Raw genomic sequence first — 11,815 nt, forward strand, 5'->3', positions numbered from 1 at the left:
GAGGCCAAGACGGGTGGATCACGAGGTCAGGAGATCGAGACCATCCTGGCTAACACAGTGAAACCCCGTCTCTACTAAAAAATACAAAAAACTAGCCGGGCGCGGTGGCGGGCGCCTGTAGTCCCAGCTACTCGGGAGACTGAGGCAGGAGAATGGCGTGAACCTGGGAGGCGGAGCTTGCAGTGAGCGAGATCGCGCCACTGCACTCCAGCCTGGGCAACAGGCCGAGACTCCGTCTCAAAAAAAAAAAAAAAAAAAAAAAAATAATATATATAAAATATATATGTTATTTTTAAAAAAAAAAAAAAAAAAAAAAAAAGACTTTAAAGAATCTTAAGGACACCCTGCAGCCTCCTGACCCACAGTCCAAGCTAGGAATGGCCTGTCTAGAAGAGATTGGTGAGTATGGCTTTTGACTGATAGAGTGAACCTGAACCAGACTCCTAGGAACTCCTAGTTTTTAGAAAGGATTATATTGGTGGGAGGGTGATCTCTTGGGCTAAAAAGGGCAGAATTCAAAATTAAAAGAGACTTCAAGGCTCCCAAACTTTTATGATCAGGAGACAGTGTGACAAACCTGCAAAAGGGGACATTTCTAGTGCAAAAGGTAGGTGATGCAGGGCTCTTCCATTAAGGTCTTTGATCAGTTTTGAGTTGATTTTCTATATGGTGTGAGATAAGGGAAAAACTTCATTCTTTTGCATGTGGCTATCCAGTTGCCCCAGTACAATTTGTAGAAAATAGTGTTTTCCACATTGAATGGTCTTGGCCCCATTGTCACAAATCAGTTGACCACAAATGTTTGGGTTTACTTTTGGATTCTCTATTCTATTCCATTGATCTACATGTGTATCCTTACCCTAGAACCACACTGTCTTGATTACTGTTGCTTTTAGTAAGTTTTGAAATCAGGAAATGTGACTGCACCTATTTTGTCCTTCTTTTTCAAGATATTTTTGGCTATTCTAGCTTACTTGCAATTCCATGTGAACTTTTGAATCAGCTTGTCAATGTCTATGGTGAAGTCAGCTGCTATTTTGAAATGGATTGTGTTGAATCTGTAGATCAATTTGGGAAATATTGCCATCTTAACAATATTAAGTCTTCTGATCCATAAACGTGGATTTTTTTTCTGTTTATTTAGATATTTAAGTTTTGTCAACAATGTTTTATAGCCTTTAGAGTATAAGTTTTGCACTTCTTTTGTCAAATTTATTACTATACTTTTTGATGCATCGTAATAAATAAAATTTCATTTTATTTTATTTTATTTTTGATACAGTGTCTCACTCTGTCACCCAGGTTGGAGTGCAGTAGTATAATCACAGCTCACTTCAGCCTTGACTTCTTGAGCTCAGGTGATCCTCCCTCCTCAGCCTCCTGAGTAACTGAGATTAGTAGGCATGCACCACCATGCATGCCTGACTAATTTTTTTTTTTTTTTTTTTTTTTTTTTTAGGGACGGGGTTTCACCATGTTGCCCAGTCTGGTTCCAAAGTCCTGGATTGGAGTGATCTGCCGGCCTCCACCTTCCAAAGTGCTGGGACTACAGGCACGAACCATTGCACCTGGCCGAAATTTTCTTAGTTTCATTTCATATTGTTCATTGCAAGTCTATAAAAATTTGGCCTACTGATCTTACTTCCTACAAATTTGCTGAACTGATTTATTAGTTCCAATAGTTTTTTTTTTTTTTTTACCGGATTCCATTGGATTCTCCATGTGTAAGATTATGTAATCTGTGTATAGACATAGGTTTGTGGATATTTTTGCCTTTCCAGTCTGGCCGGATCTCAGCTCACTGCAAGCTCCGCCTCCCGGGTTTACGCCATTCTCCTGCCTCAGCCTCCCGAGTAGCTGGGACTACAGGCGCCCGCCACCGCGCCCGGCTAGTTTTTTGTATTTTTTAGTAGAGACGGGGTTTCACTGTGTTAGCCAGGATGGTCTAGATCTCCTGACCTCGTGATCCGCCCGTCTTGGCCTCCCAAAGTGCTGGGATTACAGGCTTGAGCCACCACGCCCGACCCGATAACTGTTATTTCTTTTTCTTGCCTGATGCCCTAGTTAGAACCTCCAATACAATGCTGAATGGAACTGGTGAGAGTGAATATTTTTGTCTTGTTCCTGATCTTAGGGGAAAAGTATCTGGCCTTTCACCATTAAATAAAATGTTAGCTCTGCGGTTTTATCAGGTTGAAGAAGTCCCTATCTAGTCATAGTTTATAGAATGTTTTAAAAATGTATTTTATTTTATTTTTAGAGATAGAGTTTCACTGTTGCCCAAGCTAGAGTTCAGTGGCATCATCATAGCTCACTGCAGCCTCAAACTCCTGGGCTCAAGCAATCCTCCTGCCTTAACCTCCTGAGTAGCTGTGTAGCTGTGACCACAGGCATACACCACCATGCCTGGTTAATATTTTATTTTTGTAGAGATGGGGGTCTCACTATCTTATCCAGGCTGCAGATATTTTTTTTAACAAGCTTAATATATTTTATTTATTACTATTTTTTATTACCGTAAGTTCTGGGGCACATGTGCAGAACGTGCAGGTTTGTTACATAGGTTTACATGTGCCATGGTGGTTTACTGCACCCATCAATTCATCATCCACATTAGGTATTTCTCCTAATGCTATCCCAGTTATTTTTGTATATGAGTTGTAAATATTACAATAGAATAATGTATCGAATACTGATAAATAAATTATAAAATATGGGTGAGACCTCTTATTTATTTATTTTTGAGACGAAGAGTCTCGCTTTGTCGCCCAAACTGGAGTGCAGTGGCTGGATCTCAGCTCACTGCAAGCTCCGCCTCCCAGGTTCACGCCATTCTCCTGCCTCAGCCTCCCGAGTAGCTGGGACTACAGACGCCCGCCACCTCGCCTGGCTAGTTTTTTGTATTTTTTAGTAGAGACGGGGTTTCACCGTGTTAGCCAGGATGGTCTCGATCTCCTGACCTTGTGATCCGCCCGTCTCGGCCTCCCAAAGTGCTGGGATTACAGGCTTGAGCCACCGCGCCCGGCCTAGACCTCTTATTTTTAAAATGTAAAACATTATTGAGAGAAAGTAAAGAAGATCTTATATGTAGAAAAATATACAGGGTTCAGGAACTGGAAAAGTAAATTCTTATAAAAAGATATCAATTCTCTCTAAACTGATAAAGTACATACAGATTTAGTGCAATCACAATCACAATCACAATAGGTTTTTTTTTTATAGAACCTTACAATCTGAGTTTACAATTCATATAGAAATGCAAATGGCAAAAAAATAACCTAAATGCTTTGAAAAATAAGGTGGGAGAACATAGTCTATTAGATTGGATTTATGATAAAGCTGGAGTAATTAAAACAATGTGGTTTTGGTGCCAGGATGGATAAAGAGACCAATAAAACTGGAAATTCACACAACACACCCAACACAAAACTTTCATCAAAACATATACAACATTTCAATATAGGTGCACACTAGATCTAGGTGAGAAAGGCAAACAATACAACTATCAGAAAATAATACACAAAAATAACTTCATGTCTTTGAGATAGGAAAACATTTCTAAAACACTTCATAAATATTATAAATCATAAGGCAGAGACTAAATTTGACTGTATCAGCATTTAAACCTCAGTTTATTAAAAGACATTTTAAAAGCAAAGAAAGAGAAGCCAAAAGTTGGGAGAAAACATTTGCACACATATAACCAACAAATGACAAGCATCCAGAATATATGAACCAAACAGATAGATAAATAACCTCGTGAAAAAAATAGATGAGAAGAACAGGCACTTCACAAAAGAATTCAAATTGTCATTAAATCCAAAAAAAAGATATCTCATTTATTAGTAATCAAGAAAACACTCATAATTCACACACCCACCAATAGGATCCAACTATACGTTCAGACTCAGACTGAATTATACTACCCACTCACCAATAGGATCCAACTATATATTCAGACTCAGACTGAATTATACTACGCACTCACCAATAGGATCCAACTATATATTCACCTGAGTGTCTATAGCAAGGATTTGAATCAACTGCAAGTTTCAAACCTGTATCATGTAGGTTTGTATAAGCACTTTGGAGCAGCTTGGCATTAGCTGCTAAAGTTGAAAATAGGCATGTATTATGATCTAACAGCTTTCCTTGTGATATTCACCCAACAGCTATATGTGACCATGTACATGAGGGGACATGTAGAAGAATGTTCAGCTAAGCCTATTTTTTAAAAAATTTATTTTATTTTATTTTAGTTTTTATTTTTTGAGACAGAGTTTCACTCTTGTTGCCTAGGCTGGAGTGCAGTGGTGCGATCTCAGCTCACTGCAACCTCTGCCTCCTGGATTCAAGCGATTCTCCTACCTCAGCCTCCTGAGTAGCTGCGACTACAGGCACGTGCCACCACGCCCAGCTAAATTTTGTATTTTTTTTACTAGAGGCGGGGGTTTCACCATGTTGACCAGGATGGTCTCACTGTCTTGACCTTGAGATCCGCCCGCCTCGGCCTCCCAAAGTGCTGGGATTACAGGCGTGAGCCACCTCGCCCGGCTAAGCCTATTTATTATAACCAAACAATGGAAACAGACTAAATGTCTATTTACAACAGGATGGATAATTAATTATGATACATTCATACAATAGAATACCATATAGCAATGAAAGTGAACAAATTATAGCTAACAACAATAAATGTCTTATGTGAACAAAGCCAGATGCTAAAAGATACATATGATTCCATATATACAAAATTCTCAGATTGGGTGGAAAAAGGATTCAAAAAGTAAGGAATTGATTACCATAAAACTCAAGAAAATGACTACTTTTGGGGAGAGGCAGGTGACTTCAACTGGTAAAGGGCACAAGGGGAACTAATGGGATGCTGAGAATGTTCCATTTCTGGAACTGGGTACTCATTGCATGCAAGAGTGTTCACTAAAGTAAATGTTTATCTTTTATGCATTTTTTTTTTCTAAATGGGTGCTTTATTTGGCAATGAAAAAAATTTAAAAACACTTCTTGCAAACCTGAGTTTATGAATTGAGATTCATGTGAAATGCTAAGTATCTGATAAAGCATAAATTCTGGGTCTATTTCTTACTAATATCCAGAACTCTTTGAGACAAACAACATATACATGCCACCTAGAGTAAGAAATGAATGTGGCTCTCTATATGTCACTGAGCTGTATAAAGACACTCTTGTGTATTAGAGTTCTCCAGAGAAACAGACCAGTATATATACACATATATATAACCATTTATATCTATATATCATTATATACATATATACACACACATATACATACACACATAGAGTCACGCATTGCTTAACAACAGAGATACATTCTAATAAAACCATTGTTAGGTGATTTCTTTTTTTTTTTTTTTTTTGAGATGGAGTCTCACTCTGTCACCCGGGCTCCCAGGCTGGAGTGGCACGATCTCTGCTCACTGCAATCTCCGCCTTCTGAGTTCAAGTGATTCTCCTGCCTCAGCCTCCTGAGTAGCTGGGACTACAGGCATGTGCCACCATGCCTGGCTAATTTTTGTATTTTTAGTAGAGACAGGGTTTCACATGTTGTTCGGGCTGGTCTTGAACTCCTGACCTCAGGTGATCTGCCTGTCTCAGCCTCCCAAAGTGCTATTACAGGCATGAGCCACCGTGCCTGGCCCTGTTAGGTGATTTCATCATTGTGTGAACACCATAGAGTGTACTTACACAAACTTAGATGGTTTAGTCTGCTACGTACCTAGGCTATATGGTATAGCCTGTTGCTCCTACGCTACAAACCTGTATAGCGTGTCACTGTGCTGAATACTGTAGACAACTGTAACACAATGATAAATATTGGTGTATCTAAACACGTCTAAACATAGAAAAGGAAATGTGTTACACTATGACGTTATGATGGCTATGACTTCACTAGGCGATAGAATTTTTCAGTTTTATTATAATTTTATGGATCAACCACTGTATATGAGGTCTGTCATTGACCAAAACATGATTATTTGGGTTACGACTATATATAGAGAGAGGGGGAGCTGGGTGGGGGCAGAAGAGAGAGAGAGGTTTATTATTAGGAATTGAATCACATGATTATGAAGTCTCACAATCTGCTATCTGGAAGCTAGAGACTCAGTAAACGTGGCAGTATAATTCAGTCTGAATTTGATGTCTTGAAAACCAGGAGGACTAAAAGTGTAAATCCCAGTCAGACAGCAGAAGATGAGATGAGATGAGATATCCCAACTAACTCAGGCAGGCAGGTAGCAAGAGGGGTGAATTCCTCCCTCCTTTGCCTTTTCTGTTTAGGCTCTCAACAAATTGGATGGTGCCCACTCACATTGAGGAGAGCAATCTACTTTACTGATCTGCTGATTCAAAGGATAATCTTGAAACACTCTCACAGACACACCCACAAATAATGTTTAATCTGGCACCCCCAGGCCCAGTCAGGTTGACACGTATAATTAACCATTATACCCTAGTAATAGGTACAAACAATATTAGCCCTTCCACAGATAGATATGAGATGAATGTGTTTTAGCTTTAATTAATTAATTAATTAATTTATTGAGACGGAGTCTCGCTCTGTCGCCCAGGCTGGAGTGCTGTGGCGTGATCTCAGCTCACTGCAAGCTCCGCATCCCAGGTTCACGCCATTCTCCTGCCTCAGCCTCCCCAGTAGCTGGGACTACAGTCGCCTGCCACCACACCCGGCTAATTTTTTTGTGTTTTTGGTAGAGACGGGGTTTCACTGTGTTAGCCAGGATGGTCTCGATCTCCTGACCTCATGATCCACCTGCCTTGGCCTCCCAAAGTGCTGGTATTACAGGCAGCTTTTATTTTTAATTGTGGTTTATCTTTATTATTAGTTTCTAAAATTAAAATTAATCTGTTCTTAAAATTTTCTCTAAAGTTGATAACATTGACTTATAAGATAAAGCCTAAATTCCTTAGGGCTGCCTTCTCATTCGTCTCATCTCTTGGTACCTTTCACAGAGTTTATGCTCCAGAAACACTGATCTATTTGTATTTCCCAAAATACACTGTATTCCTCAAGCCTTTTTTCTTTGCATCGTATTGTACTCTTTGCCTGTAACATTTTCTTTCTATTTGCTTTCTTTGAAAATTTCTATACATTCTTCCAGTTTTCTGCTGAAATGCTACCTTCCTGTGAAGACATCCTTTTGCTAAGCATCCATACTCCTAATAACTTTGTGCATGCTTCTATTAAAGCAATTATCTAAATTTCCAATATTACAATTATAAGATAATTTCTCTCCTTCTCCACTAGGGGGCAGAGACAGCTTTTCCACCCACTTTTTTTTTGTTTGTTTTTGAGACGGAGTCTCGCTCTGACGCCCAGGCTGGAGTGCAGTGGCCGGATCTCAGCTCACTGCAAGCTCCGCCTCCCAGGTTTACGCCATTCTCCTGCCTCAGCCTCCCGAGTGGCTGGGACTACAGGTGCCCGCCACCTCGCCTGGCTAGTTTTTTGTATTTTTTAGTAGAGACGGAGTTTCACCTTGTTAGCCAGGATGGTCTAGATCTCCTGACCTCGTGATCCGCCCGTCTCGGCCTCCCAAAGTGCTGGGATTACAGGCTTGAGCCACCGTGCCTGGCCTACTCCCCCCATTTTTATTTCTAGCGACATGAGGGACTTACAATAACTAGCCAAGTAACTGTATTTGTTGAGTTCATTAAGATGACTCTTAATCCATGATGCACTACAGATCCCTTCCCAGGGTTGTAATTATTGCACTGGTGGCACTAAGTCAGCTTTCTATAAGTTGTGCAATTTGGGGTTTAAAAATATCTCTAGGCCGACCCCTCCTTTCAGTAACAATGCATCCTCCAATAACCGCAGGAACTTGTGAAGAATCAGAACACACCTGCGACTGCTAAGATGGCAAGTGAACTCAGGTTGCTGGCTCCTTCTTCTGAAATCAGCCCTGCAGAAAATATAAACTAAGAGGTAAGCATAGACTCCAGGAATTAACCATCATTACCACTACCTCTGTAAGAACCCCCCGGGAAAACTAGAGATTGTCTTGCACTAAAGTGTGTGAGAAGGAGTGGGAGAAGATGGGAGTGGGCACAGCAGGGGGAAGCAGGGGAGACTATAGTCTGGGCAGAGGGTAGCAGTGAGAGTGAAAAAAGGCTTCTTAAAATTCTGTTTCCCCCTTTCTGCAGGTTTGCTTTGGAACAGTTGTTGCCTTTGGCTTCACAGTAAAACTAGTGGCAACATCCTAGACCACTGTGGATGGTATCTATGGAGGCTGTGTTAAGGAGCTCCAATATGTTGCTTCTAACAACTGCATAATACTCAATTATTTTATCTGCTGCATCCTACTATATACTTTACCAATGCTGTACACAGTTTGTCTCCAAATTCCCTGGCAGTATTCCTCCAAACTTTTTTTTTTTTTTTGAGACAGGGTCTCGCTTTGTTGCCCAGGCTGGAGTGCAGAGGCACAATTATGAATCACTGTAGCTTCAGCCCCCTGGGCTCAAAGGATCCTCCCACCTCAGCCTCCCAAGTAGCTGGGACCACAGGCACACATCACCATACCTAAGTTTTTAAAATGTTTTTGTAGAGATGGGGGTCTCACTATGTTGCCTAGGCTGGTCTTGGACTACTCCTAGACTCAAGTGATCCTACTGCCTTGGCCTCCCTAAGTGTTGGGATTACAGGTGTGAGCCACCACACCCAATCTTATTTCTTTTTCTGCTTAAATTAGCCAGTTAATGTCTGTTTTTTTTGTAACTATTAACCCTGACCTTTAGTGGAAACAAAACTGGAAGAAAGAAAAATATTAGGAGGTTATTAAAATAAACCAGACAAGACACAGTGATGATGTGGGCAAGAACATTTGAGGCATAAGAGTTGTTGGGTTAGGGATATATTTCGGACATAAAGAGAACAGGAAAGGGAGGAAAATAAAGTAACCAAGCATGAGTCCTACGTTGTGGCCACAGTAACTGTAATGAATGGTGATGTCATTTATTGAGATGGGAAATAATAAAGTATAATATTTATTTATTTATTTATTTATTTTAGGATGAGAATGTAAAGTTCTGTTTTGGAGGCGGCTGTGGTAGCTCATGCCTGTAATCCTAGCACTTTGGGAGGCCGAGGCAGGTGGATCACCTGAGGTCTGGAGCTCGAGACCAGCATGGCCAATATGGTGAAACTCCATCTCCACTAAAAATACAAAAATTATCTGGGCATGGTGGTGCATGCCTGTCATCCCAGCTACTCGGGAGGCTGAGGCAGGAGAATCGCTTGAATCCGGGAGGCAGAGGTTGCAGTGAGCTGAGATCACACCACCGCACTCCAGCCTGGGCGACAGAGTGAGACTCCTTCTAAAAATAAAAAATAAAAAAAGTTCTGTTTTGGTCATGCTATGTTTCTGGAGACCCCTATAAGACACCCAAGTGGAGATGACATACGTGTCTGGGGTTCAGTACAGAAGTCTGGACCTGCAGACTTATAAAATCGCAGCATAAGGGAGTATTTAACATCATGGGCCTGGATGAGATCATTAGGGAAATAGTGTATGTAAAAAAGAGGACCAAGAAATGAAGCCAGAGGCAATTGATATTTAAATTGGGAAGACAAGGAGGATCCAACAAAGAAGACTAAGAAGCAGCAGCCAATGAAGTATGAAGAAATCAGAAGAATGTGGAGTCCCTGATAACAGATGAAAGCATTCTTTCAAAAAGTATGGTGAGGTCAAGCATATCACATGTCACTGGGAGTTCTATCAGATGAGAACAGAAAATTTAATATGAAATATAGGGAAATGGAGGTAATTAATAAAAATATTTTTAGGACAGAGGTGTGGAAAAAAGCCTGGGATTTATTTCCTTTGTCACTCCCTGCCCCCAACGTTCTCCTTTTCCCTGCCTGGAACTGAGATAAAATGAAGACTGAAGTTAGAATTGCCATATTGGGTCATGAGGTGACCTTGAGGATGGAAGTTTTGCACTAAACATGACACAGCAGGAAGACAGAAGGAGGCTGGGTCCCTAGTGACTATATGGAACTATAATATCTACTTCTGGACTTCTTTCATATAGAAGAAAACAAACCCTATCTTATATATGCTACTTTAATTTGGGTTTTCTGTTATATGTGACTAGACCTAATTCCCACTGACATAGAAGGAGAGCAAAGAAAAGAGGCAGTGTCATGATAGAAAAAAAAGTTTGCTTTGTTTTTAAATTGACAGATAACATTGTATATATACAACATGATGTTTTAAAACCTATATATATATAGTGGAATGGCTAAATCAAGCTAAATAAGATGGAATTCCTCACATAGTTGTCATTTTGTGGTGAGAACACTTGAAATCAATTCTCTTAGAATGTTTCAAAAATACAATGCATTGTTATTAACTATAGTCACCATATTGTACAACAGATATCTTGAACTTATTCCTCCTATCTAACTGAAATTTTGTATCCCTTGACCAACATCTCCCCAACTCCCTCCCCTACCACAGCAGTAGCCCTTGGTATCCCACATTCTACTCTCTACTTCTATGAGTTTAATGTTTTTAGATTCCACACATGAGTGAGATCATGTGGGATTTGTCTTTCTGTGCCTGGCTTATTTCACCTAACATCATATCCTCCAGGTTCATCCGTGTTGTCTGAAATGACAGGATTTCCTTCTTTTTAATGGCTCAGTAGTATTCAATTGCATATATATGCTACATTTTGTTTATCCATTAATCCACGGATAGCATTTGGTTTGCTTCCATGTGAGTGATACTACTATGAACACAGGTGCACACAAATATCTCTTTGATATCCTGATTTCAATTCTTTTGGATTTATATCCAGAAGTGGAATTGTTGGATCATATAGTAATTGTATTTTTAATTTTTTGAGGGACCTTGATATGGTTTGGGTCTGTGTCCCCACCTAAATCTCATATGGAATTGTAAACCCGAGTGTTGGAGGAGGGACCTGGTGGGAGGTGATTGATCATGGGGGTGGATTTCCCTTTGCAGTCCTTGTGACAGTGAGTTTTCACGAGATCTGGTTGTTTAAAAGTGTATAGCACCTCCTCCTCCACTATTCCTTCTTCTCCAGCGTGTCTGCTTCCCCTTCGCCTTCCACCATGATTGTAAGTTTCCTGAGGCCTCCCCAGCCATGCTTCCTGTACAGCCTGCAGAACTGTGAGTCAACTAAACCTGTTTTCTTTATAAATTACCCAGTCTCAGGTAGTTGTTTATAGCAGTGTGAGAAAGAATAATACAGACCTCCATACTGTTCTCCATAATGGCTGTACTAATTTACATTTCTATCAACAGTGTGCAATGGTTCTCTTCTCTCCACATTTTCACCAACACTTCTTTGTCTTTCTGAAAATAGCCATTTTAACAGTTGTGAGGTGATAGCTCTCTGTGGTTTTAATTTGCATTTCCCCACTAATTAATGATGTTGAGCATTTTTTCATACACCTGTTGACCATTTGTATGTCTTCTTTTGAGAAATGTCTATTCAGGTCCTCTGCCTATATTTTTCCTGTTGCCCAGGCTGGAGTGCAATGGTGTAATCTCAGCTCACTGCAACCTCCGCCCCCTGGGTTCAAGCGATTCTCTTGCTTCAGCCTCCTGAGTAGCTGGGACTATGGGCACGTGCCATCGCACCTGGCTAATTTTTGCATTTTTTGTAGATATGGAGTTTCACTGTGTTGGCCAGGCTGGTCTCGAACTCCTGACCTCAGGTGATCCACCCACCTCGGACTCCCAAAGTGTTGGGATTACTGGAGTGATCCACTGCACCTGGCCCT

Source organism: Papio anubis, chromosome 7 (genome assembly GCF_008728515.1).
Source record: "Papio anubis isolate 15944 chromosome 7, Panubis1.0, whole genome shotgun sequence".
NCBI lineage: Eukaryota > Metazoa > Chordata > Mammalia > Primates > Cercopithecidae > Papio > Papio anubis.